General features: G+C 41.9%; 1 protein-coding gene across 2 annotated transcripts in view; it reads right to left on the reverse strand.

The window, feature by feature from the left end:
- NRCAM (neuronal cell adhesion molecule) overlaps window positions 1–26,763 on the reverse strand; it is a 216,002-nt gene that overhangs the window by 128,940 nt on the left and 60,299 nt on the right. For both annotated transcript variants that reach the window (XM_019543378.1, XM_019543377.1), the window contains exon 2: window positions 13,733–13,827. The gene's annotated coding sequence lies outside the window, so the exon portion shown is untranslated. The remainder of the gene's footprint in view (window positions 1–13,732; window positions 13,828–26,763) is intronic.

A 26,763-nucleotide genomic window follows, 5' to 3' on the forward strand; every position in this document is an offset into this window, starting at 1 on the left:
TCAAACAAAATCTACTCCCTACTAGAGAGTGAGGTAGTGGGGGGGAAGGAGGGCTCCCCAGTGCCAGCAGCGGCCGGGAGATGCTCTCGCTGCCAGAGTCCTCCCCTCTGTCTGTCCGAGCTGAGTCCCTGCTCCCACGGCTGCTGGAGAGGGACTGCCCTCCTTCCCTCCTACCTGAGCTTAAGAAGGGATAAGCGCCGCCCCTTTCTGTCTGCTGGTTTTACCAGTTTCCCCGGCAACCAGCACCTGTGCAACCCTGGTGACTGGCAGCTGAGCCTCCCCCTTTCTGCCACTAGGGGTCTCCCCAGAGCAGTCTCCGCTCTCAGGCGCAGGACACCTGAGTGCACTGCAACACTGCCGAACAGCAGAGAGAGCCTGACAGCTATGTGAATGTTTGCTGTGCTGCAAAAGGACCCAGGATATGGAGACACTTTGAAACAGGGCAGCCCATGTACAATTTACAACCTATTTTTTGTTGTTTATGGCCACCCTTATACTACCTTTGAGTACAATAATTACCCTGTTTGGAGCTGGTTGCACTCCATTTGCAATTATTTACTCCTCCCACCACCATGTCTAGTTAAATCTGGACTCTATTTACATATTCCTAGACTCTCCCATAAGAACATTTGCAATTGTTCCCTGACTCATACTTCTGATTAGCTACTTTGCACCTGTTCGGTGATTTGAGTCATTGCTTCTGTCTATTGATTATAAAACAGGAAAATTATGCAATAGTGCTGCACTGCAATTCCAAGATTTAGGTATGTGCCTCCATTATATTGGGGCCAATAAACATTTTGCCTTCCCATGAAAGTAAACAAGGCTCCATTGAATACTCAAATTTTGGTCCATTTCCTCCCTTTTTTTTTGACAATGTAACTGCTGTTCTTCAAACTTCTGAAAGTACAACACTTATTAAAAACAACTATATATTTATTTATTTTGATGCTTTGCCATCAAAGCTTTTTATGGACTACTTTTTATACCAATATTTTACTATTATAAAAGACAGTCTGTCTGTCCGTAACACTTTATTCACACTCTGAGTGGTTGTCTGAAACAACCAATTAGAGTGCTCCAACACTGTTCCAGACAGGAGGCGGCGATAGAGTAGCCAGAGCAGGAGTGCAAAGCCAGCTCCTGGCCCTGCTCACTGCAGGTGGCGGCAGCACAAGGTGCTGGGCAAGGTGGGTGAAGAGGCCGGCAAGGATCTTGCCCCCTGCTCCTGGGAGATGGCGGCAGCGTGGGGTGGTGGGTAGCAGTGCTTCGTCATTTGTGATGGGCAATTGGCTAGTATATTGTATAAAATCTCTTGCCAACTCCTAAAAAGATAATGATTTAAATAAATAAGTGAATCTATTTCAGTTTCAAAATGCATTATCTATACATGCATTAATGCAAGGGAAACAGTAACAGCAAAGACAGTGATGACTGTTTCAATCAGTATAATAGAATTTTTTGCGGTAGGCCTTTAAAATGATTTTGGCTGTTTCTTGCTAGTCTACAAAGTGTGTATCGGATCCCAGTCCTTCTCCACAACATTATTTATTTATGTGAATATCTCATTGACTTCAGTGAAGCTACATGCATGATTTAAGATTACTAACGCAAATAGCAATTAGAAGAATCAGACTCTATACTTTTAATAAATTCAATTCTAAGGAAGCTGTGGGCAAGCATCAAATTCCTGCAGGGGCAAGCTTTGACTCTGAGGCTTTTGATCTACTTTCCTTGCAGTTTTAAACATAGTTGCCAGTCAGTTTTACTCAGCCACAAATTCATGACTTAGTCAGAAATTACTCACCAACAAAATGCTTAAATCAGTCTTTGTAAATGTGTGCAATTAATCTTCATCTGACTATACAAAGCATATTTTGTAGTGAGTACACTCATTTTACAAGGCCTTAAGTTAAAAAGCTGATAGTAGCACATACTGTGAAAGTTTTCTGAACAGCATCTGTGCTTCATACTTCTGGGAACTATATGAGGGAGGGAAGCAAGATCCAATTGTGCACTGAGATAACAACAACAAAAAAATTTAGTGACTTTCTTTACACCCCGCTTCCACTTTTGACATCACCAGAGTGAAAAGTCTTTTCTTCTAGCAATAGTTTTTGTGAATGAATTGAATCCAGAATTATGTAACTGATAAAAATCCCAAGTGTTAGTGAGATTTTTTTTACTATTCTGTTGCTCATCTCATTAATTCCACTAAAAGTTATATACCTCTCATTGCAACGAACAAATTACACTTTAAAAGACAACAGTGTTTCAATAATAACTGATCATTAAGGCCCAAAGTACCACAGGTTATTAGCTATACGAGTATTCCTACTGAAGTAAATGGGGTTACTTGCATGTCTACAATTGGACAAACGTCAACACCTTGCTGAATCAACTTGTGGAATTACACTGCTGCATTCTGACATCCCTTCGATAAAGACATTCATACCAAATAAGTGTCTTATTACATATTTGTCACAGTGCACTGAAGTGCCCCGCTTCTAGGAAATGGTACAGGTGCCGGTTGCCAGGGCAACCGCAGTTCGGTCACCTGACCGGAAAGGGGCCTATATAAACAGCCTAGGCTGAGGCCAAGCAGGCAGTTCCCTGTTAACATTGAAGGGTGAAGACGCTCTGCTGGAGTACTGCAGCCTATAGAAGCCAGATGGCCTGAGCAACTTCTGTTTAGGACAGGGTGGAGCAAGCCCTGGTAGGGTTTTAAACAATGGTTAGCCGGACAGCTTGGAGATTATGTTGTAGCCCAGGGGCTTGAGTTTTCTGTTGGTAGTTTTATAAGACCGAAGGACCGGGTGAGGCTATAAGGAGTTGGAGGAGGCCTCATTAGGGGCTCCACAGCGGTGTGAGGACCCCGGTGCCAGAGAGAGCACAGCACCTAGGGGTACACTGACCCCAGAGCCCTGAGAAGGGGCGCAGTGCATTGGAGGGCCAGGTAAGGCCGAGGCCGCCTGAGCCATATAGAAATCGTAGATCTGAGGAGGGGATTTAGGGGCCAGGCACAGCTACAGCCACCTGAGCCCCAATGGTGAGGAACACCAGAGTGGGCACTGGCAAGAAGCCCAAAGGGTGGTTGCGTTAAGCCCAGGGAGGGTGCACAGGACTGGGAGCCCCAGGGAGGGCGCATCGAGCATGGGGAAAAGGCCCCAGTGTGGGCAGCAGCTGCGGGAGAAGCCAGGGAGTGCCCGAGAGGGCGCACAAGCGAGAAGCCCCAGGGAGGGCGCATGAGTGAGAAGGGCCCGGTGTGGGCTCGGCGTAGAGAGGCCTGGGAGCGTCTGCAAGGGCGGACAACAGTAATCGACTAGACAACATCCAGGACATCTGAGAGGCTTGGGACATGGTATTAGGGGTGGTAGGAGCCATGCGTAGCCCTTGAGGCAGGAGTGCACAGAATCACCATAGGTGGGGCACAGGCTATGGTGTACCGGGGTACCATGCCAAGGAGGATAAAAGGCAGCCTCCCTTAATACTTTTGTCATCGAAGATGTGGCGGGCGAGAACGAGGGTGCATGGACACTAACTTGGCATGGTAGGGGGCGCCAGGAGAGATCAAGGCCGCTCCTGGGACCCCGCCCCGTGACAATATTAATTTATGTTATATGTAAGACATATTTCCAGTGAAACCTGTACTATTTAAGGATAAAGTCTCCATTTGGAACAGAAAACTCTAATTTTAATTTCAGAAGTTATACATATACATCAGAGAAAACCACATTCCAGTGTACTTGTATAAGTCTTATTTTAACATAGTTTTTTTCAGCATCGTGAAATTTTAACTGTAGCAAAATCTGAAATAATGGAGCAGAAAAAATAGGCACAGAGATATGCAAAGCAACGAGAGCACTTAAAACATACTGTCCACGACGGACCTTCTTGTATCACTCCTGAGAGCTCTGCTGTCCTGGTTGGTGGCAATTCCCCATCCAGACCGGTTTGTTTCCGTGGGTGTTCGTTCTCCCGAGTCACCAAAATCTGCTCTCGCCTGCCATGACTTGGTGTTTCCTTAGTGGGGCGGGGCTAGTTCACGGGTCCCTTGGTGGCCTGGGCTTGGCCCGCCGGTTGCACATGGGGCTCCGCCACCCCTACACCCCGGCCTCACACCACCTCTGGGCTCCACTTCCCCGAGCCTGCTCCGCTGCTTCCGCCAGCTTCTACCATGGCTTTCTTACTCAATCCCACAGTCCGTCGGATACTACTACCTTAAGGTCAACCCCCTCACAGTAGCCTGCACTGGAGCCTCAGCTACACCCTCTATAGACCCCATGCCATAAGCCCTTCACCCGGTGCGACTCTCCCCACATGTAGTTACTAACTATATTGCTATCCCTCCACCAGATCCTTATTAGCCTGGAATGGGAGGGGAAGGGATTCCCCCTTAGTGGCTCTCCGGTTGCCCCACTCCTGTTCCTTTACCCGACGTCCACTGGTCTTGGCGGCGATCCCATCCCGATCTCCCTTCAGCCTGGTGATTCTCGGTCCTTCGTCCCTCTTCGGTGTGTCCCGCACCCACCATCTCGGAACTTACTTCGGGGTCCTCAGAATCCTCCTGGGTCGTCCCGATCTTCTGTCACTTACCCGATCTGTTGCTTCTGGCATGATCCGCCAGCATCCCCAGTGTCGGGCTTCCTTTCTGGGTCGCTTCTCCCTCCTGCACTCCAGCTTGGCATGGCCTGTCCCGGGGATCCCTCACCGTTGCTTTCCCGGCCCGCCACTTGATCTCCGGGTGATCCGCTGCCTCCGGAGCAGCGGCCGCCATTTTTAAATCCCCCGGCCGGCATTTTACGCTGCCGTCAGCTGCTGGCCAGAGCTGTAAAAAGACGCAGCTAACGAGCCGCGCTGGTTTTCTCTCCGACTTTTCCTCTCTCCTATCCTGGGCTTCAGGTAAGTGTCCCTTGTTACCTCGGCCCCCCGGGACACATACTTACAAAAATAACTTTCTCTTGAAATGTGTGCCATATGTGCAATACATAATGGTGCTATAAACAATTTTTATTGTCCCCTAACCTATGTAAGGACCTATGGGAACCCATGGAAGGACCTATATGATATTTCAAATCATGAGTAATTCAACTAATCCAAATTCAAGACATTTCTGTAGAATGACACCCTGTCTCTGTGATAACGAGAAAGCTGGAAAACATTTTACGAACAGTAGTAAAAATGTTACAGAAAACAAAATACTTTAATTCAAAATACTCTAATTACTATACCTCCTACTCTTCCAGCTTTGCTGTTAAATATGGTATGGTGGTCCTATAAAAACTAAAGGAGTTGTGTTGAGTCAAGGAAAATACTAAAATATATATCACACTCAATTAAATCTATTTATTTTTCATAACCCTGCAAGGCAACAGATGCTGTCTCTAGCAGACACACTAATTCAGACAAATAGCTTGCTTGATGTACATAATTCTATTCCTGTGTTCAAAGCACAGGGGTATTTGTCCAAGAGCTTGAAAGAAATGAACTGAGACAACTGAGCTTCATTTTGCATTACACTGGTCCAGAGTTAGAGGCCTTCAGTCTCACCTGTAACAATGAAAGCTGAGATCTACTTCAGAACTGGAGAAACTTGCCTATATAACCATACAAAAGGGTAAGGAAGGATGCCTGGACTAGGATATTAATAAAAACATCCATACAGTTTGTGTTATAGCAACATCTCTCTTTCTTTTCCGTGGCTCAGCAGTGTTCATTCTTACCAGCCAAATATCCATTTTTACTACTATTAGTCCCTACTTCCTTTGAAGTACTGCCTACAAATGTAACTACCTAGTAAATTGCTAGTAAAACTTTCAGCTGTAGATCAGCTTTATGAGGCTCATGAGGAATAGAAACCAAACAACTTGTGTTCTGATTTTCAAGGTACTATAAATTAAGTTATACTTTATGATTTTTTTTTACTCCATATATTTTTACCAGTTTCTTTCTGGAATGCTATATATTTTTCTCTATGTATTACTTTGGTAAATTCAAATCATTCTCAGAGTACAGCTATTTTGTCTAGTTACTTCCTTAAATCACAATCCCTGACCTTTAATTTTTTCCCTTTAATTACTGCAGTACCTATTTCACAAGAACTTGGTTGAATTAATATAAGAATATCTTTTTCCAAGCCAATTATTTTCTATGGCTTGACAATTCATTGAGGACAGTGGACAGTTCCCCTCCCTTGGTGTCAGTGTCTTAGTCCTAAAAAGTAGACATGGCTCTCATGAGCTACAAAAAGATCCTGTGTTTATCCCAGAACAAACCATTTCCATGTCTGTTGTCCCAGGATAAATCCTAAAAAGCTGTTCATAGAATAAGTAGTACTAACAGTTTATCTTGGGACATTGCAAAGCATGTCTGAACAGTTGTTTCAGGGTTACACTACTGAATCAATAGCAGAAAAGCGACTGCATTCAGCTGTTCACTAAACCCAGGCTAGAAGGGGGATCTGTGTACACATTTGTCCCAGGATATTTGTGTTCCAGGACAAACACAGGCAAATTTCTCCAGGGAAAAATGGGGAAGACACACCATTTCTATTCTGTGTATGCCCAGTGCCAAAAAAAATGTAGCTGCAATGTAGCTGCCATTAAAGTGACACTGGGTATATGCCATGGGGCTCTTAGACCAGATGTAATTATGAGTAGTGTTAGGCACACTAAGCTTGTGACAAACAGCAGTTAAATTACTGTATTAACTCAAATACAAAATGAGGCATTTCCCCTCAGTAAACATGGGGAAAAGAGCCCCTCATTTTACATCTGTATACAAGGAAACCTCATTAAATATATTGTCTATCATTAAACTACTGGTAAAAGCAGCATGTGCTGAGTAATGGAAGTAATGGAGTAATGGAGTAACGCAATGAGTAGTGCTATGCTATGGGGTCACCATGGCTTGAAAAGCTTCAGATTCTGCTCGGACCCAGCCCAATAAATTCTATGGTAATTGAGCCTGCACCTTTTGGCTTTGGAATACTATCGTGCATAGCTGATACTGTACATAAGTAGGTACAAATGTGCTGCTTAAAAAGGAGTACTTGTGTGAAAATTTACAGTAATTTCAAAAAGATAAAATGGATCAGTTCAAGATGAATGAAGTCTATGAAAAGCTGTAATAATTTTCATATACACAAATTAGTACAGACATGTTTATTTCAAGGTCCGTGTTTTCAAACTTGCCCCTCACTTCCATATGCTCAGGATGAGCAGGTTTTGACAGTAAGGTGAGAGGAGGAGAAAGGGCTGTGCAAGGAAGAAGTTAAGGCAGGGCAAAGGACAAGAGGGCTACTTGACCTCACTTTCCTCTTAAAAAATGGGGTAAAGACGACTAAATGGGAACATCAACATATTAACTATAAAATGTGTAAAAAGGGTTTTACAGTACAAACTATACCATGATGAGAGGTCCTATATTCTGTACAGTGAGCTTTGTCGTTATTTTAAAGGAAGGTTCCATCATGAGCCAGTCCCTACAGAGTTGAGAAGGTCAAAATGTGTCTGTGGGTGGCTAGGAGTTGCAGAAGGTCAAACACATGACTGTCCTTGACCCTAGAACCACTTGGTACCCATTCCTCTATGCTTCCTTGAAAATGTTCTCAATCAGTGGTGCTCAATCTTTTTTCCCGGCAGGCTGGATGGGCGGTACTCTGTCTGTCTGTGGGCCAAATCTGGCACTGTTAGTGGCCTCAATCCGGCACTGGGGCCAACATGGTGGGCATCATCCAGCCATACAGAGAGGGGTGAGGGGAAGTCCACCTGTAACCAGGCCCAGGAGTAAAAGAGGAATGGCCTGGCCCTGTGGGGGAAGGGGCCCACAGCTTGGCTCTGCAGGCAAAAGGGCATGTGACTTGGCCAATGGGCTGGGTGGGGGGGTAGGGGGCCCAACTCCACTGGGGAAAGAAGGCATGGAATGGCCCCATGGGGGTTGGGGAGAAGGAAGGGGTATGCTCCCACCCCCACACCAGCCCCCAAAAGAGGGAAAGGGATATAGCCTAGCCCCAACCGAGTCCTGTGAAGGGAAGGTGTGTGGAGAAAGGGAGTCCTGCAGGGTAAAGGACATAGCCCACCTCCAAAATGGGCTCGTCAAACCCTAACCTTTACCTTGACCCTGGCCCCAACCTGGCCTGGGGTCAGGGGGAGGAGGCTTGGACCAGTCCCAATTTAGATGTGGAGGAGGGGGCCTGGCCTGGCTGTGACTGGTAATGCATGGCTTGGAGTTTTGGAAGTTGGCAGGAGGGTGACCATATTAATGGCCACCGCTCCACCACCTCTGAATTTCCCACTCCCTGGGGAGCCATGCGGACCATGTGTGATGGCTCCACAGGCTACATTTGGCTCATGGGCCAGAAGTTGAGCTCTAGATCATGAGAAAACCATGGTGGAGATAAGCAGCTCTGGCAATATTAGAGCCACTGTGAAACATCATGCCAGGACTTAGAAGGATGAGGCAGTTACAGTGATTAGAAGTGCATCATGCTCTTAAGTTTGAATTCTAAACACACTGTCACCAAATCAATTCTATGAGCATAATCTTTTTGGAAAAGAATAATATATAAATGTTTTCTTTCACAAAAATACCAGTCTTTTAAGCCCACCTATGCTCAGTAAGTCATAATGTATAACTAACTTTTGTAGTCTTAAAGCATTTTAACATATAGCTTGCTTGAAATATGGAATGCACTATTAATTTTGTGGTGTTGTATTATCCTTCCCAGCTGGTTATATACCATACCACACAACAAGCTGTTTTTTAAATGACTGTGCTGTTAAAGATTTAGCTATGTTTTACGCAAAACAAGGTCAGCTTTGAATGAGAGATGGGACCCTCAAAATACTAAAAGTGTACAGTATTTATGGTCCTTACCTCTATTAGTCAACATATTTTACACTGTTTAATGAAATTCAGTATCATCTTTCCAGAGAATCTGAATTTAGTAGATCTTTACATTTATTTTTGTTAACTCCTCTACACATTCATGAAAGAAATGTAGTAGTTTGAGAAACTGTATTTTCTTTTACCCCATTTCTATACATCATACTAAAAAGCAGATACTTCCAGAAACCAAATTATTTTTCTCTACCTTGAGGTGCTATCTTTTGTCCCTTGTATGCTGTTATAATCCATTCCAGTGGTCCTTTTCCAAGTGACTTTGTAAGCTGATCTTTTGTGCTGTAGTTTCAAAAGCTTTTCTGAAATCCGGATTAATTCTCTTCACTGCTTCTTCTTTGTTTATCACTTCAGCGCTCTCTGAACTGAAGGAACTGCAAGCATGAGCTCATATGTACGTAGAAAACTCTGACAAATTCAGTGTTTCTAAGGGTTCCACAACACATACTCAGATTTATTTACAGAGCTTCCTTACCAAGTGTATAATCTAGGTACAATCTGTAGCTTCCTTTGGTACTATATTTCTTTGCATTTTTTTCCCCCAATGCTCTTGTAGGCCATAAAATGGAGATTAATAAACTCTGGCAATGTTATCTGCAATATCTGGGTATGTACCAACCTCCCAATACTGGGGTGCTTTCATATGCATCTAGGACTAGCCTGTAAAATCATCCAAGACCCACTATGAACTCTGAAATAGGATGGAAAGGGCGAGGGCAGCATAGCCTGCCTCCTGCCTGGCAGCTGGAAGAGAGAGAGGCTTGGTTTAATGCTACATCAAAACCTGTGCCTCAGGGAGCTATGGGTCCTTTGAGTACATGTCTGGTCAAGACTGTTCGTGACAAAAAGATTATATTCAGATGCCTGTTTTTCCCTGGGCTGAAATACCAGGTTAAAATAATCCTACCTTTTGTAGTGACTGCTTTTTTAATATGGTACTTCATTGGAATTCTAGGATGCACTCCACCTGGGCCTAGACGCTTATCATCTAATTATATTTTTTTTCTTCCAGTATTTCAAGGATAACTATAAAATATTTTACTCCGATCTTTCCCCTGAAGGCAAAATTAACCCTATGGCTCCTATACAATCTCCTGCTTCTTTCATGAGGCAAAGAATTCATTCGAGCTTGCAGCAATTTCAGCAATATCAATAACTGCCATTCCTAAGTTAAAGAAAGTATAATAAACTGGGAAATGAGAAAATGAAATGAAGAAAACGGCAATAATGAATCTCTATTAAGGTTCCTGAACAGCAGATCTGCTTTTCAAAGAGGGATTAATGCATCATATTTAAAAAAATAGTGTCTGAAAAACCTAAACTGAATATTTCCTTAATCCATTTGATCCTACAATAAACATGCATTTCAAATTCTGTATCAAGCTTGTCCACCATCCTTTAAAATATAAAGAATAAGAAAATACTGTGGAAGTTTCCCCTGCCATATTAATCTTTATTCATATATGCTGCTCCTATATTTTAAAACCTCCTCCATTATAGGCTGTTTATATTTTATAGTCCATCTTGTGTTTTACCTATCTCAAAATCTTTTCTTTCTTGCTCCCATTTTGTTCCTCATCTCTCTCTCTCCACTATATCTTTGTTTACCATGATTACTCCTTTAAGCAAAGCAGTGGTATTGAAAGTATGATGTCAGGAACTGTGTACTATGCCTCATTACCTTCATACTAAGCACCAGTAGTGAAATCGCGACTCTACCCTTCCCCCTTAAGAGCAAAACCCAAAAATCAATTACTTCAATGTGGGTCAAGATTTCACCCAGAATTTCACCAATCAGGGCTACAGACAGACTTGTGGGTCAAGCAGCAGAGGAAGGGCCCACAGACACCAGAAGAAGGGGAAGAAGCCTGGATATACTGGGCTTTCCAGGATGAATGTATTAAGGTACTGTACAAATTAATCTTAGTTTATTTACTGCCTTTACAAATCAAGGTACTGCTTGATATTGTGGCCATGATTCAACAAATGCACACAGCTGAGTCTGTATTTAAGTATGTGTTTAATTCTCATTGATTTAAAAGTTAACTACGTGCTTAATGGTCCTATGCAGAAAGCATTTAATCATTTGCTTATGTCCACTCGTATTCAAGAAACACGTAAATATGCCTAACACTACGTTGTGCAGATTCTTAAGCTCCACTCACTCCTGGAATTTAAGCCTCTGTTTAATCATACGTGTGTAAATGTTTTCATGAATGTTCTCCTGAAGCAGGACCCAAGTATATGCTACCTGTGAAATTAAGCATGTTCTTATGTGCTTTGTTGGGCCAGGTTTATGTGACGTCTTAGGCAGTATGACATCTTTAATCTTTTCTTCTTTTTTTTCTATTTACCTTAGAAAATGGAGATACTTTATATAAAATGATCTTAGTTTATTCACAGAAGGAACAGAGCCTGAATCCAATTCTTATTCTATATTTAGAACAAAGTCATCTATAGGGAGCACTTTCATGAATTAGAAGCTTACTTTGAACAACCTTTCATCTGAAGAATGAACAGAACTTCTGTTACAGAGCACCTCATTCTGGTTTTTGGTTCTATTTATGTTACATCTGGAATGCAGAAGATAATTAAAGACAGGGGAAATGTGGTTGTATGGGTTTAAGTGTGTACCTGTAATAGACTTTACCGAACTATTTTATGACTGCAATTATTCCCTCTAACGATAATTGTTTTTGCCAAACTGCCAAAAAAACCCACATAGAGATCTGAAATGTTTTCAAAGTATCAGAAAGTTTTCTTAAAAACTCACTTGTATTCATGACTTCCTTTGTACAGTCATGCTCAGGCCACAGGGAAAATATAATACCTTACTGATACAAGAGTAGACAAACTTCATGCTAAGGTTGGACCAGCTTCTTTCGCGACACTGAGGAGAGAACACTATTGCTGCTAAATATGTACTAGGACTTTGTGGAGTAGCTCATTCTATTTTGGGAAGGAGTCTTTTTCTGTCATTTGGTTTTATAATTTTGCTGTGGTATTGTTATTAAAGCCTTTCTTCTATTGATCAACCGGGTGTTGTGTCAATTCTTGGGGCACTAACTTTAAAAACCCACTTTCTAAGTGCAACAGCATCCAAGCAGCTCCCCTCCCAACATATGCACATGCCTCCCCATGCTTCCCCCCACACCCCTCTACAGGGCAGGGGCTTGTGGGCAGTGGATTGTGGCTCTGCCCCAGGGCCTGGGCCCACCCTGTCACTGGTCCACGACCCCACCCTCTGATCTCAGCCTCACCCATCCATCCTGCTCCAAAACACAGGTCCCCACCTGCAGCCCCATCCCACATAGGGCATTTTGATGAGTTGTTGCCTGGGGTGGGGTGCTGACCCCACCTGCAACAACTCATCAAAACTCCCTATGTGTCCTCCAGGCCCAAATAATTACCGCCCCCTCCCCCCACCTCTGGGTTAGAGTCCATTCTCTTGCACAGTCTATGATTGTCCTTTCTGGGTTGAGTAGTTTACCAGCCTCTGGAACAAAGCTGACATGCATTTGCAGTAGAGCAGTTACCCATCTCTCCTGTCTACTTATCAATGCCCAAAGTTCTCTTCAATGAGGTTTATTACTAAGGTTATATGTATCAATATGTTACAGGTTATTTGGAACTTCGTTTTCATCAATCAAATCACATAATTGTGTAATCATCCCGGTCTTTGGGTCTGTGGCATTCCACAACCTATTTTACAGCCACAACTTAAAAATTTTAAGTCAATATTATTCCTTACTGAAAGTGATTTATGTATCAATTGTCTTCCACCTGCACTTAAACGGTCTATGCACTTGCATCTGGGCATTAATACATAAATTTTCAAACTATAGAAAATATTAGAGCGCTAAAAGTAGAGGTAAGGCTACATTTTTGATGGGAAGCAGGTACCTGTGTCTGATTTGAATGTTGGGAAGCTACGACAACATAGGAGGGGTTTGGGATTTACTAAACATGTGTTGGTATGGAGTAATTGCCTGCTAGTTACCCCACAGTAGATAAAAGCACAGTAGCTAGCCCTCAGTGAAAGAGCAGCAACACAAGTTAGTTAAAAAATTAAAGGTTATTGTTATGCAGCTCCTTCTTTTCTCTTCTTAAGTCTACTATGCATTTTTTCAAGTAGGGAAAACTTCTGAAACACATCTCTATAAGAGATAAACCACCATGCAGCCACCCACTCATGAATTACACAAGATAAATAGGGTCTGTTGCAACAGACAGTACACAGTACTGTATTCAAGATCTCAAAATAAGATTTTTCTTTTATAAGAGTCATATATGAATACACAAATGACTATTCAGAAACTGTTCAATTCTAGGAAGGCTATCTCTATTCCAGTGTCAAAAGATCTATGAAGTGCAGATACAAAAAGAACAGAAAGCAAAATCAAAGCTGTCTTCAAAACAGACTTTTTACTCTCATGACCTAAACCATGGGACCAAAGAAGCCATGATGGCACCATCACAAAAACTAATGGGGTAAGAGGAAAAGTTTTTTTGATAATATGCACATCCCACAAATCTTCAGTTTCTATGAACATAACAGTTTAATATCGAGTAACTTCTTCAACAGAAGTCATGATACACTGCTGCCTTCCTTTTTTAACAGATTTGATCCAAGATCTTTAGCAGAACTGACATTTTTTAATTTATATTTGCCACAAACATTTTACACTATCAAGTTTCAAAATGCAACTAAATACATTATCATTTTACTAAGACAGTACTATCAGGGTGTTTTATAACTACATAGAAAAAGGATCGGGTAGAAAATGGTAAGGGAAGATAAAACTTTCAAATAAAATACAAATTATCTTACCTGTGTATAAATATATTGAGAACAAGATGATATTCCTCTGCTTTTCTTTTTCCTTGTCTCTTCTGCTGCAGCTCTTCTTTATGTTACTGCTTGGCCTGAAAAAATCATTTGGAATATGAGACGTTTAAATAAGTCAACAATCCTTCTCATTACCTTATACTAATTGATAATCTGCTATGTCTTAGTATCAAAGATGTATCTTCACATATTTGAAACAATAAATACAATGTAGTTTTAATGAAAATATATTCAAAACAGTCTTTTAATATGGACTCAATTAAGGGCCCCTCTACATGTGCAGGTGAATGTACAATGGGATCTAATGCACAATCCACACAATCGCACCTCCTGCCATGCCACGTGTATAGTAGGAAGCATGACTGTGGGATTGCACATTAGATCCCATCACACCTTATTGCCAGTGCAGAAGGAAACCAATCCTGGGTTCCTACTGCACCAGCAAGCTCCTACAGCTGAAAGCCCACTCAGCTGAGGAGTTCCCAGCTGCGGGGGCATTTCATGCACCCCTGTGCCTGGGAGACTCAGCTGCCATGATCTCCCAGCCCTGGTGGTTTTCATAGACATCAGGGCTGGAAGGGACCTCGGGAGATCATCGAGTCCAGCCCCCTGCCCAAAGGGCAGGAAGTCAGCTGGGGTCATAGGATCCCAGCAAGATAAGCATCCAATTTACTCTTGAAGGTGTTCAATGTAGGTGCTTGAACCACCTCTGCTGGCAGACTGTTCCAGACCTTGGGGGCAGACCTTGGGTGTGAATACCTTGGTGACGAGAGGTCCTAGTTGCTGTGGTCTCCCAGGCTTGTGGTCCATGAAAATCCTAAGGATGGGATATGGTGGCAGCTGGTAACACTGGGAAGCATGCTAACACAAACCAGCATCCCCCTTAGTTGTGCAATTTAAAGCTGAATAGTAACCAGCTATAATGCTAGTACACATTTTCAAAGTCTAACTTTATAGCTGGTTTGAGCTTTTTATGGCATGATAGGTAACTCTGCACATGTAGCTGGTTTCTGTTAATTGCACAATACCTGTAATGTGTAGAGGGGACCTACAATTTCCATTTCTTCTCTTAAGCCAATGTACAGAAAAACTACATCCCAAAAGCCACACGGAACTAAGAGGTGGAATTCAATACATTTAGCAAACAGAATAATGATTTTGTGGCACAGATCTAGGTATTACATTCTGCAAATAATGTCATATGTCAAATATTCCAAAGCAAAATAAGATAAGATTCAAGGACTCTCCATATATATGATTAGAGCCGTTTACTAGAGAGGAAGTTGGTCTATATATATTATGACATCAAGTACATACACATTCCACCTGAATATCCTTATAATCTTATTTATAAGATTTCTTTTATTTTTCTCCCATCTCAAACCCACATGTGTTTGTTGCTTTCCTGTGCATCACAGTGTCACATCACAGTTAGACTGCACTAAGAGATTTTCCAACAAATCAGTTTATTGGAAAATGTCACTATGCTGGAACTAAACTATTCTGCCCAAAACATCTGGGGTTTAACCATTTTAGAACAATCAGAAGCCAACTTGCAGGGATCTTGTAAGTTTACTGGGGATCCAACCCTCTATCCAAGCCTAGTTTTCTGACATCCAGCCATGCCCAGGTTCTACTCCACATCTTTCTGAGACTCAGAGAGCCCTAATTCTAACAGTCTCCACTTCCACTCAACAGCAAAAAAGCCTACATGCTTTGAAATTCCCAGACTAAGTTAGCCTCTTGAACTTTTAGGACTTACTTGCTCAGAATTTTTCAGCTTGAACTATCATTCCTGGCTTACCACCTGAAGTGATGGAAAAAAATTGTCTATTTCCCTGAAATGCTGATAGGGCTTTAAGACTCTGGCAGTGTGACAGCTCCGATGGATGGGTTTCCCAGATGCAAGAATCCATATAATTCAAGGTCTGCAGTTCTTGAGCAGCTGCCCACACAGATTGCCTGGCTATAATACAGAAGTCCTAACAGAATAGTGTTCTCAGGTTGTCTAAGCTCCCTGCTCCAGAGCTGAGACAAAGCCTGGAAGTCCTGGAATGGGCTCTTCAGGTCTGTGACATCTCAAGAACTACTTTAGGTTGAGGATCCAAGGACTTTCCAAGACAGCTTGTGTCCCAGGCCACCTGATTCCCAGCAGTAGGGCTGAGCAAAGCATTGGTCACTGATTCAATTCAGGGGAGATTCAGCCCAATTTGGCAGCTGAATCTCCAAATCTGAATCAAATCAGAAGATCCATTAATCTCTCTGAATTGAATCAGAAGCCTCTGATTTGATTCGAAGAGATTTGATGACTTGGTCATAGACACAGTTTTATACGTTATTTCTACATATCTCAAGGTACCAAGTGTGGCTCGTGAACACTGAGATGGTGGGGCAGATGGAGCATCTCATGGAAGTGGAGGGAGGTCCCCTGCGTGCTTGGCAATGAACCTATAAGTGGACCAGAAGTACATCCAGTCCACTTCTGGGTCCGCTGTGGAGCATGCGGGGGACCCCCCTGCCTTGTGGCTCAGCAACTGATGCCTCCTGGGCCTGGGGTGACTCAAAAGGGCACCAGAAGTGGCTCCATCTGCCCCACCATCTCAACGTTCACAAGCCATGCCTGGTACCTTGAGGTAGCTACAAAAAACATATAAAGCTGTGTCTATGGCTGAATCACTGATTGTCCAAATCAGAATCAAATCTTCAGATTCAGCCAAATCAAAATCAGGACAGCAATCCAAATCAGTGAATCGAATCACTGTCTCCTGAATTGGGCTGAATCTGAATCGAATACTGCCCGGTTTGACCACCCCTACCCAAAGGTGACCACAGAAATCAGGAGGTCTGAGCAGATACTCAATTAAACTGATGATCCTATCAGCTTCATTGCTACTCCTGGTGTTAACACTGACAATAAAGTTAATTTCACCTAGGTGACTCTGGACTTAGGAGGGAAGACCATTTTGATTCAGAAATTATTATTTTTTTACTTTTTGATTGGTGGTAATTTAAAAAAAAGAAAAAAAAAACTGATTGAGACCACAACTGAATATATATAATACATTTTTCATGAACCAGAAAACCTCTATTTTAGTTAGCTGAACAGGGACTGTGTCTATTTTATTTGTCTGGAAAGTGTACGGTAAACAGGTCAAAGAAGTGCACACTGATTCCTTTTTATCACTCATTTACTTTAAAACATCTGCAGCTGAGATTTCAATTCAAAGAGCAGACTTTGAGAAATTAAATGAGCTTGTTACTGAAGTCAATTGTTAGGAAGAGTTCAATGTCTTAAATTCGGGAATTTCTTTAGGTCATATGTGCAAAAAGACACAAACTTATTGCTTCATAAGGCAAGGGTTTTTGGTGGTATCTTTTACTGAACCAACTGTACAGTTATGACAGCTGTTGAATAAGCTTTCATGCATCAGGTGCCCTTCCTCATGTCTTAAGGAGAAACCAAAAACAATACTTTCTCCCTACTACAAAAAGTCTTTGGAATTCATATCCCAATCAACGGAAAACAACCTATAAATAGGGACCTACCGAGTTCACGGGAGAAGTAGAGCGCACAGTGGCTCCTTTAATCTTGCCTGTTCCTCTGCATGCATTGCACCCCTTGCTCCCCTCTCCCCTGCAGGGAAGCTAAAACCATGGTTTTAAACATGGTGGCTGTTTTGCCTCCCCTCCAGTCAGCAGCAAATAGCTGGGCCATCCAGGGTCCCTCAGCCAATCAGTGGTGGGAGGCAAAAACAGCCATTTTTAAAATCACAGTTTTCATTGCCCAGCTGAGCAGAAGCAAGCTGCAAGTGGGGCCTCTCCATTAAATCAACAAGGAATCTACCACAGTGCACCCCACTTCCACCATGAATTTGGTAGACCCCTACCTATATGGAAAGGCTTCAGAATGGCTACCCCTGCAAGGATGGGAGAAGTAAGATCCCAAAAGCAATGCCAGAAAAAGGATTTATCAGCAAAGAGAAAGACATCTTGGAGGTCAGGAAGTGAAGGAATAATGTGAGAATTGTCAAAAAAAAAAAAATCAGGCCCAGCTGGATCTTGCAAGGGAAACTAAAACAAATAGTTCAATATTCCTCAGTCACCTAACTAAATAACAAAGGGAAAGAAGCCATGAGGCAGTGATGATATAATGATGAGGCCAAGATAAAAACAATCTAGGCATGGTTCAAGAACTTGTCTGCGTTTCCAAAAAGGAAAATGATATTGAAAAAAGGGGCAAAGACAGTGTGGCTAATAGGAATGAGATACTGAAAAAGAAATTACTCCATCAGAGACTGAAGCAATAAACTCAAAAGAGCTTAATGCGCTTGGGACAACATCCATCTTTGAATAATGAAAGATCTGGAATATGAAACTAAAGTTTCTCAGCAAGGAGTTTTAACAAATCTGTAATACATACGGTACCACATAACTGAGGAATAGCAAAACCTGCACATATCTAAACCAGAAAAAAGTGGTCCCGGCACCATATAACCTCAATGGTGCCGTGTTTTAGAATACAGAGAAAATTATTAAAGATGACAATTATTTTCTTTTTTTAGAAAATAAGAGAGAAGTTTACAAAAGGCAAACTTATCTGCTATGTTTCATTGATTAGTGATTTTCTAGACAATACAAATGCAGAAAATGGAAATCTGAATCACTAAGGCATACCCAGGTGGTATGGTGCCACATGGGAAATTAGATACAAAGGAGATCGTAAGGCGAATAAGAAATTAGCTACAGTCAGTAATGGGTTGTGCTAAAAGGTAGTGGGGAGCAGTGTTGCTACAGAAGTTCCCCAAGCAGTGTTGGAACCAATCTCCTTTAACATTTTCATTAACAAAGTGAGCACACAAGGTAGGAACATGCCAATGAAATCAGACGAAGAGAAAATTTGGAGGCAAAGATCAAAATGAACTATAGAAGGAACTGGCTGAGCTTGAGGACTGGAATAATAGAAAGGGAGTGAAATCTAATAGCACAAAATGCAGGTCTCATTACTTAGGGGCTAACAATAACAATTTCCACTGTAAGATGGCATTAATGCTCATCAGTTGGGAAAAATAGGAGGAGGAGAAAATAAAGGAACCGGCTGTAATCAGTCAATAACAGAATGATTATGCACATAAACAATGTGTTATGACCATCAAAGAGGTAAATGCAGGCCTATGATATATCGGCAAAGACATTTCCAATTGAAGCATTAATGCCACTGTAGAAGGCATTTATCTGGATTACTGGGTACAACTGTGGTTCCCCAAGTTTGAGAGAGAAACTGAAACAAAAACATGTGCAGAGCGAGTTTACAAAGATGATAAAGAAAAGGGAGGGTCTATTTGACAAGAGGAGACTAAAAGGCACATGTCCACTGTGACAGCACTGAGTTGAAAATGCGCTGCCCCTGACCACATCCCACCCACTCACTGCTGCTGATATGTTCCAGACCGCAAAGAGCACCCGTGTGTCTGCTCAGGCGGATTCCTCTGTGCCAGCTCTCAAGACCTTGGTTTCTGGTGTGCTTGAGAGCAGCCACTGGGAAAGACAGCAACGCATTCTTGCCAGCATACTTTGAGATTTGACTGTGGCACTAGTGGGCAGAATGGGGGTGCTTGGGGCCATTCTGGCTTTAGTGTACTACCACCATGGTGTAAACAAGCTTTGTGAGGGAGCTTGATTCATTTAGCTTAGTAAAATGAAAGATGACCAGGGATATGATTGCTCTCTGCAAAAAGATTAAGAGAATGAACGCCAGGGAGGATACCTTCCTAAGATAAAATACAATGCCAGCACATAAACAAATTGGTATAAATTACCAATGTAGAATTTTAACCTAGAAATTGGTTTCTAACCATAACACTGAGGGTTAGGAAAAGCCATCCAACCTAAGTGGTGGAGGCATAAATACTAAATAGCTTTAAAAAGCTTGATCAGTTTGTGAACAGCTTTATGTGAAATGATTGCTTATAATAAGGAAAATGTATTCTGATCTAGAGGGTGCTGTCCAGTTTTACATTATTGAACATCAGTATTAATCATCCAGTTTTATGTTATTGAACATTAATACATTAGTCAACATCTATTGGGTTGGCTCCTTTTAAGGTAATATTTGCAGTGACTGGCTGGTTAGGGTAGCAAATATTTTATATCTTAGACATCAGCATAAATATTCTTTAATCTCAAAATTGTTATTACAAACATGCCCGACTATACTGCATGATCTGATACACAAAAGGCAACGCATAAATAACTCAGAAGAAAAAAAAGTAGTACACTGAAAAGAATTCAACTACAGCCATTATTTAATATTTCTAAAAAAAAATTAAGATGCTGAAAAACAAACAATGCCTGGGAATGTCCTCTTGTAATGAAAAAGGTGAGTTAGAGGTTACAAAAAAAGCAAGTTTTTGGAAGAGAAAAAATCTGTACACAACCGAACCACTGTAACATGACTGATGATTAATATCAAGATAGCCTCGTTTTCTTATTCAAAGAAGCATTTATGATAAAGAGAACATTTTCTAAAAAGTTTAACTTCATTAACAAAATTGTTTCAAAGACTTTAGTGACTGAACAAAAGTCCCTGTAATAAGTCTTTTATTTGTGAACTACTTTTTGACACCTGCAGCAACCACATGTGGATTGCTATGAGGAATGAGCAAATGGGGAGGCTTTGCAAGCCACCTGATTCTTTCTGAATGCTTTAGCCCAGGGGCCAGCAACCTACAGCCTGTGGACTGGGCCAACCTCATGAAGAGATCTGATCCAGCTCACAGCAGCTTGGGGAAATCAGCAGCACACTCCAGCCAGAGCAGGAGTGGAGGCGTCCCCAGGGTCCTACTGCCACATTCATTTTATTCCTTCTACTGCAGAACAGGAGGTGTCCCCAGGGTTCTGTTACCCTTAATTGCCTTTTTCCATCTATTGGTTCCACAGTATCTGCTGATCAGGGAAAGGGCCATGGGAAGGGCACAGGAAGAGGGATGTAGAGCTTGGTGGCCCACACCAGGGGTTGTAAGCAGCAGTCTGCAATAGCCCCAAAAGGTTAACAACCTCTGCTTTAGCCCACAGTTTTGGCTAGCTAACTGAACAGTTCTTATTTCATGTAAGAGGGCTAAACTCAGAAACCTGATGGGCAATATCCCCTGGGAGGCAAATCTGAGAGGAAAAGGAGTCCAGGAGAGCTGGCTGTACCTTTCACAAGGCTCTTTTAAGGGTACGGGAGAAAGCTATTCTGATGAGGCAGGGGAACAGGAAATGCAATACAAGAACAGCCTGGCTAGACAGCAATCTCTTCAAGAAGTTGAAACTCAGAAAAGAATCCTATAAAAAGTGGAAACTTGGTCATATATAGTACTAGGGAAGAGTATAAGAGTATTGCACAAGCATGCGGGGGGAAAGGGTGCGGGGATTAGGAAGGCCAAGGCACAATTTTAGATGCAGATGGCAAAGGACATGAAAGGCAATCAAAATTGATTCTATAGGTATGTCCAAAGTAAGAGGAAGACCAGGGATTCCATGGGACCTTTACAAAATGGGGAGAGCAATCTAGCTGTGGAAAATGCAGGGATTGCTGAAGTATTTAATGCCTTTTTAATTTCAGTTTTCACAAATAGAGAAAGCTACCAGATGATGAATGTAGCAGGCAGCAGAGATAAGGAAGGAGAAAAACAGCCTAGCGTAATGCCAGAATAGGTTAGGGATTACTTACAGAAGCTAGATACTTTCAAGTCGACAAGGCCAGATGAAATGCACCCAAGGGTACTGAAGGAACTGGCTGAGGTAATTTCAGAGCCATTGACTATCTTTTTTGTTAACTCATGGAGGCTGGATGAGGTCCCAGATGGTTGGAAAAGGGTAAACATAGCTCCCATCTTTAACAAAGGGAAGAAAGAGGATTCAGGGGATTACAGATGAGTCAGCTTGACCTAAGTAACTAGAAAGATCATGAAGCAGATTCTCAAGGAATCTACTGTGAAGCACCTGGAGGAGACCAAGGTGATCAGGAACAGCCAGCATAGATTCACCAAGAGCAAGTCCTGCTTGTCTGATGTCCTCCTGCGATAAAGTGACAGGATATATGGATGAGGGGAGACCAGTGGATGTGATATACCTTGATTTTAGCAAAACCTTTGGCACTGCCCTCCTTGACATTTTCACTAAATGTCACACTAAGGAAGTACAGGTGAGGAGAAAGTACTGTATGGTGGATTTATAAATGGTTATCATCATATTTAGCAGATAGCTCTCAATGGCTGAATAGCTAGTTGAGAAGAGGCATCAAGTGGGTCACCAGGGGTCTGCCTTGGTTCTTGTATTGTTCAACATCTTCGTTAATGATTTGAATGATGGGATTCATTACATGCTTATTAAAATTGTGGATAACACTAAGTTAGGTGGAACTGTGGCTGCTCCCGAGGGCAGGGCAAGGATCAAGAATGATCTGGTATTCAGCAAGGACAAGTACAAAAGTCCTGCATACACAAATATAGACTAGGGAATGACTGGCCTGGTTGTGGTACTGCAGAGAAGAACCTAGGGTTCTCATGGACAATAAGGCATGTATGAGCTAACAGTGTACTCACGTTGCAAAAAAGGCCAATAGCATACTGAGTTGTATTAACAGGAATGTCACTTACAAATCAAGGGAAGTAATTCTCCCATTCTATTCAATACTGAAAGGGCTAAAAGAACAAGGGTTACTTAGCCTGGAAAAGAGAAGACTGAGGTGAGATTTGATAATGGGTTTCAAATAACTGAAGGGTGATTAGAAAGGATGGAGATGGGCTTTTCACTATGTCTGTAGGGACAGGACTAGGAGCAGCAGCCTCGAGCTGCAGCAGGGGAAATTTAGGTTGGAGATTAGGAGGGTGGTCAAGCACTGGAACAGGCTACCTAGAGAAATTCTGGAATCTCCATCCTATGACTCACATCAGTGATCGAGTAAAACACTTCTTGCTTTTTGAGGATCAAAATCTAAAATTTAAGCAAGAAAAATTAAGGTTAATTCTAACTTCATTAATGTGAAATTCTCACTTTACTTAAGTCAGTAGCAAACCTTCCACTGACTTCAATAGGATCAGGATTTTACTCATCATATTTAGAATCTGATACTTGATTTCCACATTCATTCAAATTATACCACTGATGAATAACAGAATAAAAGTAGGTGAAATTATGTTTATTAAAGAACTGACAACTTATAATATATAACTGGTTTGGGTTGTTAAAAAATGAAGAATATGTCTAGAAAAACAGTAATGTGGAATTAAAGCACATCTGGGATCAAATATTTTCTGTTGTTCCTGTTATGTGATTAGATAAAAGTTTCCTTTGAACACAAAATAACTGAAAAAACGGAAAAAAGGCTTAACATAGTGACTTGCTTACTATTTGTGGACTACACATTTGTTTAAAGATTTTTGTCAGAAGAATTAATATTTACATAATGTATCTGGATTAAAAACATTTATGCTAATACATACTGTGCATGGACAGAGTTTAGGCAAGCATGAAATTGAATTAAAAGAACAAATATGGTAAACGATAAAAATCTTTCTTTTGTTTGAAATCAGATTGGCAACATGCATTCAGACTACTATTCATTAAAAATATTTTTTGAGCATTCTCAAGTGTAATGTAATGTCCAAACAGCAGGTAGGCTGCATTTTTTTAGACTCATTGTATACTGCAACTCATGTCCTCCCCTTATTTCACAATATTAGAGAAAAAATATATATTTTAAAAAACAACACCTTTGGGATGAAAAACTAGTCATAACTAAGTCAGTGGCAAAACTCCTGACTTCAGCTGGGTCATAGCGGGCACATCTACATGTTCATTAATGTGCTTTAGGTTAATAAATTAATTAATGTGCTCCATTGTGAGGTAGTAGAAAAAGGTGTATTTGCCTGTTTTCATGCACATTAGAATAGGCTAATACACATTAAAGCACACGTGTAGTCATGCCCATGTGTGCACAAAATATATTTACATTGATTGCAATATATCAAAATAGGTATACTGTGAAACCAAAACTTAACTATTTTCCAACCTGAAACTTAATTCAAGGACTAATATACTACCCGTGACTTACATGAAACAATGCACATTTAGGCTAGGGGTGGAAGACTGAAGCCACAACGTATAAGTTGGAAGACTTTTATATGACAGATCAATCTAGACAATGTTTTCTACAAATGTTACATTATCATACAAAAAGCCAAAGAACAGGCAACTTTCTGCTGCACCCTCTAGCAAATGTTATTTACTATCATCAAAACATTAAGGTCCCAGGGAAAACGGTACAGTTAATTTGGTCAATTTAGACCTATAATCAACAAAATATTTACAATACCCCTTTTTCATTTATAACTGCTACCTAAGCTTTGCCATGTCTCTGCTAACTTGAGGAATTGCAGTTTTCCTGCAGTAAAGAAGCAGGTATGCCATTTGCCTGTCACTTCACAAATATATGAGCAACATTACAGAATACTGAAGCTTCTCCACAATTGGTGGAATAATTTCTTAATCTCTTAGTTATGTGAGATAATGGTGCAAACCTTTTAACAAGGATTGATGTGGAGGATCTGCCAAGGCTGCTACTTATAAACAGTGTACAAATTAAATTTTTGCACGTATTTCAGAACGGCTAATATCTTATCTTCCTGAAGGGTGCACAGAGAAGTTACTTTTGGCATGTGATCGGCCCCCTGAAAGTGGGCCGATCATGTCACAAATTAACCTTCATCAAATGTGGGATCAGATGAAGGCACTCCACTCTGGAACCTTGTGTTCCCTAAGATTAATCTGTGGCATGATGGGGGCTGTCTGCCAGCTGGGGTTTGCCTGGCCTAAGCTTAAGGGGGGACGGGTGGATTTGAACCTCCCCTCCTTGCAGCCTCCCTCAGCCCTCCCCACTCCAGCTCTGACTGGGCAAAGTACCATGAGTTAGAGTGGGTTCTGTACATCTGCCAGCACCCAAAGGTGTCAGGGTTCTGGTCTTCTGAAAATGGTACAGTTATTCTTTAATATGCATGGAGTATGATTGGCATCAGGGCAGCTGCTATGGTTCTTTCTTGGACTTTGTGTGGGGACTCCCTTCTTTGGGAAACTTTTCCATATTCATTTTATTACAGCTCCACATGGACTGAGGAAAGCACAAGAGTACCTGGCCCAGGAAGGGAAGGACTTTCCTAATAACAGGTAGAATTAAAAGCGGTAGCAAAAGGCCATAGAAATACCTTCTTAGTATCCACTTACCATCTCCCTGCATTCTGTAGGAAGATTTCTGCAACTGGTACCTGGGATGATTTTGGAATCTGTTTACTGGTTGGTCACTGCAATATCCTCAATCTTCTCCCCCATCTTAATTTCTCCTCGTTGGTCCCATCCTACCTGCCCTGTACTTTCTTTACTATCTTCACTGCCTCAACTCTTTCTTTTCCCCACTCTCCTTCCAGTAGGCATCCCATGAGGGTTTGTTTCCTTTCACCTAATTATTCACCCTTTTCTGCCAATACCTCACATTTTAGAATTTATTATTTTATGTGGGAGCCATATGCAGCAAAAATTTCAAAAGTGCCTTCAGGCAGATGTTAACTCCTGTTGAATCCAATGACAACTTAGGTACCAATGTAGTTTTGAGAATCCCACTAAGTGTCCAACTTCATCCTTAGGTACCAATATACTTCTAAAAAGTCTAACCTTGTATGACTTAGGCTCCTAAGATATATTTAAATGTAGACACTTAGGAACCCAAATCTCATTGGGAGTCCATGGGTTTCCTTTGAACTTAACTGACTTTTGAAAATTGCATTTAGCCACCTAAGTTACCTCATCCTAGAACCACAAAAGGTCTGTTTATGTAGTCTAAGCAAGCACTGTCTAATGGAAAAATGCATAAAGAGTCCTGGGAGTATGAACCAGAATCTAAGTCTTTCCCTCCCCCTTTCCAGATGAGTGCCCTCATCACTTGGTTACATGGTCAGCATCCCTCTTGTACTTCCTCTTGAATTCTTGCCTGGACAATGGTATAGCTTCAGCTTCAACCAAAGAGGGGCAAGATACCTTTAACATAGATGTGAAAGCACGGTTCTTTGATCTCTCAGGTTAAGGAGGTCCCAGCTCTTCCATTGCTTGAGCAAGTCTTTTCATCTTTTAGCTCAATGGTTCTCAATCTTTTTTGTACCAGGACCCATTTGTAAACATTGATGGCCAGTCCCAACCCAGGGCCTCTCACTCCCAACCTGCTGCACCCAGACGCCAGCCCCCTAGTGTGTGGGGGAGGGATAAAAAGATGGGTGTGTGGGGCAGGAGGAGTCCCAAGCAGTTCCTTGCAGGCTGGAACTCTGCCAGCCTACAAGGGAAAAGCCAAGGTTTACCATGTTTTTCTCCTTTAAAGGAGAATCCAGTTTTAAAGTTTGTTGATCCGTTTTTTAAGTTAGTCTGTGACCCTTTCATATATTCCTGTGACCCACTTTTCGGTTGCGGCCCATGGGTTGAGAAACACAGCTAGCTACTATATAAAACCACTGACTGCTTCTTAAAAGAGAAGTGATCCTATCATACACAAAGTAAAGACTGATGTGTCTGAACCCCAGACGGGTTCAGGGACATGAATCCCAATCTCAGGCACCTAATTCAGGGCTACAGATGGGCACCTAAGTCTAGTGGATTTCAGACATGAACCCTTCCTCAGCATTTCCTACCTTGGGGTATAGTTATTCTACACTCCTTAGGAGATACCTAGGACTGAGATTCACAAAGGCATGTAACTCTCCCCACTGTGCCACAGAGATGTAAACAATTCACACTTAAACAACTCAGTATCAAACAACTCCCCACAACTTAAAAACCAAACTCAGGGGCATGGACCAAGGTGGTCAAGGGCCCCAAGGCCCGCCGCACCAAGGCCCCTGCCCCGCCGGAGCTTAGCAACAGGTTCACACCTCTTGCAGCCCCAGCAGAGCCCACACAGTTGCCAGCTCCCGCAGGCAACCCAGGCTCGACCG

The sequence above is a fragment of the Crocodylus porosus genome, unplaced genomic scaffold (genome assembly GCF_001723895.1).
Source record: "Crocodylus porosus isolate Cpor-Errol unplaced genomic scaffold, CroPor_comp1, whole genome shotgun sequence".
Lineage (NCBI taxonomy): Eukaryota > Metazoa > Chordata > Crocodylia > Crocodylidae > Crocodylus > Crocodylus porosus.